The sequence below is a fragment of the Phacochoerus africanus genome, chromosome 3 (assembly GCF_016906955.1).
Source record: "Phacochoerus africanus isolate WHEZ1 chromosome 3, ROS_Pafr_v1, whole genome shotgun sequence".
NCBI classification, from domain to species: Eukaryota; Metazoa; Chordata; class Mammalia; order Artiodactyla; family Suidae; genus Phacochoerus; species Phacochoerus africanus.
In genome coordinates this window covers 25,935,088-25,942,702 of record NC_062546.1, presented here as the reverse complement: position 1 = coordinate 25,942,702, position 7,615 = coordinate 25,935,088, and positions in this window count along the sequence as shown.

Sequence of the window (7,615 nt, the reverse complement as noted above, 5' to 3'; positions counted from 1 at the left end):
TGCGCCACGACGGGAACTCCATCTTGGATTTTTTGTTGACTGATATATCCACAGTGCCTAGAACTGCCCAGAGGTTGCTTAATCAATTTGTCGAAACACTTTGGAAGAACAAAGGCTCCTCTACCCATCCTCTCTTCCCACCCCAGAGGCCAAGGATAAGTTTCCCCAGTAAGAATCTGCCATGTAGGCTGAGAGCTGGGAGGGAATGTCTGATACAAAGGACTCTTTCCTTTGTTTTAAAAGGGAGCTGAGACTATCTGGGAAAAAGGACAAAGGCGGTGGCTTGAAAGTCTCAGTTGGCAGAGCAAGTATCCTTCTTGGCCCAGGAGAACCGGTTGGACCAATTTTATCACCTCTGAGGAGGAAGGAGTAGAGGTGGCACCTGCAGATGCTCCCAACCCCCAAGACTGCAGCAAGTGCCCCATAGAGTCAGGGCCTGAAGAGTGGTCGTGGTCAGGAGGTTAGCAGATTCTACCTCGGGGTTGGGGCTGACCCCCTCCTGGCCGAGGGTGGCTGGTGTGTGGTCAGGCACAGGACCCAAAGCAGGCAGCCCAGGCCCAACTTCAGGGCTTTGGGTTCTTTGCAGAATCACAGAGAGTAAACTGAACCTCAGAAAGGGCAAGGGTCTTATCCAAGGTCTCATCATGGCAAACAGTTCAGATCCAGGATGCCTGACCCCCAGGTCACTGCTATTTCATTCAACATTCAACAAATGTTTTGTGAGCATTTACTATGTGCCAGGTATACCATTGGTGGTACATGGTGAACCAAACATAATGATCTGTGAGTCCCCTGTAGAGCAAGCAGAAGAGAAATAACAGGAGTTTCCTAATGGCCTCGTGGTTAATTAAGGACTCGATGTTGTCACTGGTGTGGCCCATGTTTAATCCCTGGCCCGGGAACTTTCACATGTCATGGGCACGGCCAAAAAAAAGAAGACAAATAACAAAGTAAATTAGCAAATTATACAATATTTTAGAAAGTGAGAAGTACTGTAGAAAAGAGAAAAAATAGAGGCAAATAGAGGTTTTGGGCGTGCGAGTTTGGGGGCAGTTTGCAGTATTATTTGGAGTGGCCTGGAAAGCTTCACTGGGAAGGAAACATTTGGGAAAAGACTCAAAAGAGAAAAGGAAATGAGCCATGTTGGTATCTGGGGAACAGCATGCAGACAGAGGGCACAACCCTTGCAAAGCCATGTCCTCATGATGGAGGGCCCTGCTGTGTTTGAAGAACAGCAGAGAGAGAGTTCCTGCTGTGGCTCAGTGGGTTTAGAATCCAACTAGTATCCATGAGGATGTGGGTTCAATCCCTGACCTTGCTCAGTGGGAAGGATCTGGCATTGCTGTGGCTGTGATGTAGGTCACAGCTGTGGCTCGGATCTGGCATTGCTGTGGCTGTGGTGTAGGCTGGCAGCTATAGGTCTGATTTGACCCTAGCCTGGGAATCTCCATATGCTGCAAGTGTGGCCCTAAAAAGCAAAAAAAAAAAAAAGGAAGAGAGGCCATTGTGACTGGAGTGAGGAGTTAGAAAGGTGGAAGGCAGTGAGGTGACGGGAGGATCATGACACATCATGAGGGGCTTGAGGGACATTGCAAGGACTTTGGCTTTTACTCTGAAGTACGTGGGGAGCGAGTGGGGGCTGTGTGCAGTGGATCTGACATGATTTTTTTTGGGGGGGTTGTTGGTTTTTTTTAATGGTCGCACCCATGGCATATGGACGTTCCCAGGCGAGGGGTCAAATTGGAGCTACAGCTGCCAGCCTACACCACAGCCACAGCAACACGGAATGCAAGCCATGTCTGTGACCTACGCTATAGCTCAGGGCAGTGCTGGATCCTTGACCCACTGAGCACAGCCAGGGATCAAACCCGCATCCTCATGGATACTAGTTTGGTTCGTTACCATGGAGCCACAATGGGAAGTCCTCTTACTGAGTTTACTATTTACCTCTCTATCCAAAACATTATTCCCCTGCTTGTCTCCTCTGACCTCGGTTCCATTCTTGTCCTCTCTGACCTCAGTCCTGTGCTAACTGAACACTGATCAACCATAGCAGGTGACTATGATGTTGTCTATAACATCATTTATGTACGAAAACTGCTGTTGTAGATATGAAGAGAGTGGGAGACAAGCCTCTTGGTCTTTGAGCTTAGGATGTTTAAAAGGAGAAGAACAAAGAAACTGGGATTAATCATCATCCTTTTGTAACATTTCTGTGACATTTCCTCTTTTTTTTTTTTTTTTTTTTGGCCATGCCCATAGCAAGTGAAGTTCCTGCCTGGGCCAATGATTAAACCCGCACCACCACTGTGGCCCAAGTTGCTTCAGTGACAATGCTGGATCCTTAATTCGCTGTGCCACAAGAGAATTGCCCTCTCTCTTGCTTGATGTCCTGCCAGTAAATGCTGACTTTGCTGTCAGAGTTTGCTTTCTGCACTGTGTGGGCAAAGGAGCCCTTGCTTGGTTATATGCGTACTTCTCAGTCCATTCCTTTCTTTGGATGTAGGCAGTTACAGGCATAGTGGATGAGCAGGTTGTCTTTACAGTAGGAATCCCAGCTCTGCCCCTACAAGCCGTGTGACCTTGGTTGAGTTATTCAACTCTGCTTCTCCAGTATCTCATGTACAAAATGGGAACAATGAGAATGCTCACATCGTGCAGTTGTTTTGTGGGCCAAATGAGGTAATGCATGTAAAAATGCTCAGTTTGGTGTCTTGCTGAGCACCAACTGCTCAATAAAGATTTTCTATTATTTGCTGGGGATTAAGATGCCAGCCACACCACTTAATAATGGTGTGATCTTGGGCAAATCACTCAACCTCTCTAAGCTTCTGTTTCCTCAGCTGTAATCTGTACCTACCTCATTGAGCTGTAATTGGATGATTAAATGAGATATTCTGTGTAAGCCATTTGACTCGGAGTAAGGGCTCAATAGCTGTTATTTGTATTTCTGTTATTGTTGTTTATTTATTTTGTAAATATATATTACACGTGTATTCTGTGCCAGGCCCTTTACCTATATTTTCAGTGAATCCTCAGAATGGCTTGGTGTTGAAGTTAGTGTCTCTTTCATAGATGGGGAAACGGAGGCGGGTGAAGCGTATTGCCACATGGCTGAATGGAAGAGTCCCAGTTCTATGTTTGTGTGGTTGGCAACAAAACATGTTTTATTTTCATTACTTCACTCTTTTTTTTGAGTTAAAATTCACATAACAGGAGTTCCTGTTGTGAATCAGCATGTTGAGAACCCAACAAGTAGCCATTGAGGATGCGGGTCGATCCCTGGCCTTTCTCAGTGGGTTAAGGGTCCCATGTTGCTGTGAGTTGTGGTGTAGGTCACAGACTCAGCTCTGATCTGGCGTTGCTGTGGCTGTGGCGTAGCTGTGGCTGTGGCGTAGCTGGCAGCTGCAGCTCCAATTCTACCCCTAGCTCAGGAACTTCCATATGCCACAGGTGTAGCCCTCAAAAAAAAAAAAAAAAAAAAAAAAAGGAAGCAAACAAACAAAAAACAGTACAAAAAATTCACATGACATAAAATTCACCATTTTAACTATTCAAGATATATAATTCAGTGCTTTTTAGTTGGGTTGCTCGTCTTTTTTTGTTTTTAAGTTGTAAGAGTTTTTAAAAAATATTTTCTGAATATTAACCCCTTGTCAGGTATGAAATTTGCCAATATTTTCTCTTATTTCTTGAGTTGCCCCTGCATCTTCTTGATAATGGACTTTTTTCTTTCTTTTCTTTTTTGTCTTTTTGCCTTTTCTAGGGCCGCTCCCGTAGCATATGGAGATTCCCAGGCTAGGGGTCTAATCGGAGCTATAGCCGCTGGCCTACACCAGAGCCACAGCAACTCAGGATTCAAGCCGCATCTGCAATCTACACCACAGCTCACGGCAATGCCGGATCCTTAACCCACTGAGCAAGGGCAGGGATCGAACCTGCAACCTCATGGTTCTTAGTCGGATTCGTTAACCACTGAGCCACGACGGGAACTCCATATCTATTTTTTTCTTTTGGTGCCTGTGCCTTTGGTGTCACATGTAAGAAACTGTTGGGGAATTCTCATTGTGGCTCAGCAGTTACAAACCTGACTAGTAACTATGAAGACGTGGTTCCTGGCCCCACTCAGTGGGTTAAGGATCCAGTGTTGCTGTGAGCTGCAGATTTGGTGTTGCTGTGGCATAGGTCATTGGCTACAGCTCTGATTCAACCCCTAGCCTGGGAACTTCCATAGGGTGTGGATGTGGCCCTAAAAAGACCAAACAAACAAACAAACAAAAAATGAAAGAAAGAAATTGTTGGAGTTCCCACTGTGTGGCGCAGTGGGTTAACAATCTGACTGCATTGGGATTTCCTGTCCTGGCGCAGAGGAAACGAATCCGGCTAGGAACCATGAGGTTGCAGGTTTGATCCCTGGCCTCGATCAGAGGGTTAAAGACCTGGCATTGTCGTGAGTTGTGGTGTAGTCACAGATGAGGCTCAGATCCTGTGTTGCTGTGGCTATGGTGTAGACTGGCAACTGTGGTTCTGATTAGACCCCTAGCCTGGGAACTTCCATATGCCGTGAGTACAGCCTTAAAAAAAAAAAAAAAAAAAAGTCAAGAATCTGACTGCATTGACTTGAGTCATTGTGGAGGTACAGGTTCAATTCCTGGCCCAGTGCAGTGGGTTCAAGGATTCAACATTTTTGTAGCTGTGGCTTACATTCATTCCCTGGCAAGGGAAATTCCATATGCCATTGGATGCAGCCATAAAATTAAAAAAGAAAGAAAGAAACTGTTGCCTATTTGAAGGTCACAAAGACATTTATACCTAGGTTTCCTTCTAAGACTTCTTTTTCCCCTTTTTACTAAGGGGAAGGTATACCTAAGTTCTCAAGCTAGGGGTTGAATCAGAGCTATAGCTGCTGGCCTACGCCACAGCCACAGTAACACCAGATCTGAACCACAGCTTGCAGCAACACTGGATTCTTAACACACTGAACGAGGCTGGGGATCTAACTTGCATCCTCAGGATACGTTGTGTCCTTAACCCTCTGAGTCACAATAGTCTTTTTAGGACTATATTTGCCGCATATGGAGATTCCCAGGCCAATGGTTGAATTGGAGCTGTAGCTGCCGGCCTATGCCACAGCAACACCAGATCTGAGCCAAGTCTGCGAACTACACCACAGTTCATGGCAATGCTGGATCCTTAACCCACTGAGCAAAGCCAGGGATGGAACCTCATAGTTCCTAGTCGGATTTGTTTCCACTGTGCCACGATGGGAACTCCACAATGTCTTCCAATTCATGAATATGAGATGTCTTTCCATTTGTTTAGGTGTTTCTTTCAACAAAGGTATGAATTTCACAGTGTACAAGACTTGCATTTTATCAGGTTGAACAGTTTTCTTCTAAGTTTGTTGAGTTTTGTTTGTTTTTGTTTTTAACTAGGAAAGGATGTTGGGGATATTCTACTTGGTTTTTACAGCTAAAAATCAGCAAAGTCGTCTGTATTTGACTTGGTATAATTGTGAGAGACCAAGTCATAATAATTTTTATTATTCATATTCAAAACCTATTCTTCATAATAGGCTTTATTAATTCAGCTTTGCTTGACACATTTTTACTTTTTTTTTTTTGCTTTTTAGAGCCGTACTCACAGCATATGAAAGTTCCCAGGCTAGGGGATGAATCAGAGCTACAGCTGCCAGCCTATGTTACAGCCACAGCAATGCCATATCTGAGCCACATTTGTGACCTATACCATAGCTCATGGCAATGTTGGGTCCTTAACCCATTGAGCAAGGTCAGGGATCAAACCAGCATCCTCATGGACACTATGTCTGTCAGGTTCTTAACACACTGAACCAAAACAAGAACTCCAAGAGAAACTCACAGTTTAAACCATGAATAATGTCCAGGAGCTGCAAAGCTTGGGTAGACATGTGGCTGTGGCTTTGTGAGTATGAATCTCGGGAGCCCCATGAACCAGCTGTGGGGGGACCCCAAGTTCCAAGAACATCAGGGCAGGAGCAAGGGGCTTCACTCTCCCAGGGATTGGAGCCACCGCCCCCATCAGATTCTGGACCCCAAGCCAGGTGATGGGCCCTGTCTTGACCCCAGCTCGACCTCACCATCTCCAGGTTGCTCACCTGCTGTGGGGCCCCTCCCTGATGACAGCTAATAAAAGTGTTGTTTTAAGCCAGTTAAATTTTGGATGGATTTGTTAGTAATATAGCAATTCGTAACTAATACAAGAGGAAACTGTATTTGAGAAACCTTTTTTTTTCTGGGTTTTTTTTTTGGAAGTTCCCGGCCTAGGGGTTGAATCTAAGCTGCAGCTGCCAGCCGCAGCCACAGCAATGCCAGACCCTTAACCCACTGAGTGAGGCCAGGAATTGAACCTGCATCCTCATGGATACTAGTCAGGTTCTTAACCTGCTGAGCCACAAGGTGAACTCCTTGACAGATTTTTAATGAAAGTTAAACTACCTGGCAGGGTATCTTTAACCATGTGACCTTGGGCAGTTTCTACTTCTGTGGGCTGCACCTGTGGCATATGGAGGTTCCCAGGCTAGGGGTCCAATTGGAGCTATAGCTGCCGGCCTACACGAGAGCCACAGCAGTGCAGGATCCAAGCTTCATCTGCGACCTACACCACAGCTCATGGCAACGCAGGATCCCCACGTTGTGAGTATGAATCTTGGGAGCCCCACGGACCAGCTGAGCAAGGCTAGGGATCAAACCCACGTCCTCATGGATGCTAGTTGGGTTTGTTAACTGCTGAGCCACGGCGGGAACTCCCCGGGAGATGTTTTTAAATTGCAATATAATGTGTTTAGTTAAGCACATATGTATGTAAAGAGCACTGATCTTAAGTATAAACATATAAATTTGTTTACACCTATGTTAACATCCCTGGATCTTGACATAGAACATGTCAGCACCCTACAAAGGTCATTCTGCCTGGTCTGTATTACCCTAGAGGGTAACTTCTATTTTGACTCTTATCACCATAGACTATAAATTAGTTTTGCCTGTTTTTCAGCTTTGTATAAATAGAATCGTACAGGTTTTTGTGTCTGATGTCTTTCACTCCATATAACATCTGTGTGTCATCCACCCTGATGCAGGTAATGGTAGCTAGAAGCACTGGTGGTATAGTGGCTAGCATAGCTGCCTTCCAGGTAATGGTAGCTCATTCTTTTCACAGAGCTTTTTTTTGAGGGCCTATGGAAATTCCCAGGCTGAGGTGGGGGTGGAGGTTGAATTGGAGCTGCAGGTGCTGGCCTATACCACAGCTACAGCAAAGTCAGATCTGAACTGTGTCTGGGACTTACACTGCAGCTCACGGCAATGCTGGAGCCTTAACCCAATAAGCATGGGCCAGGAATTGAACCTGTGTCCTCATGGATACTAGTTGGATTTGTTACCACTGAGCCACAATGGGAACTCCTCACAGAGCTTTTTAATGAGCTAACACCAGTCTGTGTATTTTCCCAAGAGACCAGAAAAACGAAGGTCAAGGAAGCCTAGGGCTCTCCAGTATTGAGCCAACACACCCTGTGAATCCCCACCAAAGCAGCCGAATCCTCAGCCAGGATGGCAGCTGCCTTGCCCGTGGGTCACCA